Raw genomic sequence first — 1,229 nt, forward strand, 5'->3', positions numbered from 1 at the left:
CAAATCTAAATGGATCCATCTGGGCCCGGTTAGGACAGAGCCAGGCGGAGCTTCAGCGAGAAGCAAAACCACAGTCTCTGGCTGCTTTAGGTGGCAGAGCCGACTCCAAGTCCCTTGTCTCGCGGACCGGCCGTTTGTCTCAGCACACAGTTACGGGCCGCACGATGAGCCTCGCTGCGCTGGGCGCTGGACGTTCGGCTTCCGGCTCCATCGCTGTGACGGCTGTGGAGGGGCTCGCTGTCCCTCGCGCACGCCCTCCGTCAGCGCTGCCGGGGCCCCCTGCAGTCATGTCTGCTCTCCCCGCTCGCCTGCCCAGTCTGAGAACGCTCTGGTGGTCTCCACGCTGGCGGGGGCAGCAAGGGGCTCAGAGCGCAGGCACGAGGCATGGGACCACGCAGCCGCAGGCCACGCGAGCCACCCAGAGGGCCGGACCGGGCTCTTGCCACCATTAAAAGCTCCATGCCTTGGAGTTACAGTGGCTTCTCAGCCCTGACCGGCCCCCTGGGAGCTGCTGCTGGAGGTGGCCTCTTTCCCAGGGCCGGGCACCACGATGGGCCGGGCACCACGACGGGCCGGGCACCACGACAGGCCGGGCACCACGATGGGCCGGGCACCACGTCCAGCCATGGCACATCAGCTACATTGGCCTTCACTCAACTCCTGGGCAGCGCAGGGCACCTTTCTGTCTCTGCTCGTGTCCCACGGTGCTGCCACTGCTGCTCCTGGTGTGATGTTGACTGCCCCTTGCTCACACCCACCCTCACTGTTTATTCTGATGGAACGTTCCCGAATGCTGCCCTAGCCTTGCTGCTGGCCAACCCTCAATGCCAGCAGTGGTGAGTTCACAGGCAACCAGCTCCCGTGTCACTTTAGGAGTGGCAGAATCGGCCTGCGTGAGGTTACTCTAGGATGACGAAGTGCCTGTCACTGAGCTGGAACGGTCACGTCATGACAGCGAAGAGAACAAAGACTCGGGGGACCGCAGTGAAGGTGGGTGTGGTGGGGGAAGGAAGCACGGGACGTCAGCTCGGCTCCATGTGCAACGCCCCCGCCACCCTGCAAGGGCCCGACCTGCAGCGGGGGCGCAAAGGGGATCACTTGGGGCTGGGATTGCCGCTTTTGCCCGCCACCTTCCAGGGACGTCCACCCTCCCGGCACTAGGCCAGGCACCTGAGGGGGCAGACAGGTGCCACCTCTACCCGGAGCCTTAGAATGAGGTCGGGAAATGT

Source organism: Pteropus vampyrus, unplaced genomic scaffold (assembly GCF_000151845.1).
Source record: "Pteropus vampyrus isolate Shadow unplaced genomic scaffold, Pvam_2.0 Scaffold425, whole genome shotgun sequence".
NCBI lineage: Eukaryota > Metazoa > Chordata > Mammalia > Chiroptera > Pteropodidae > Pteropus > Pteropus vampyrus.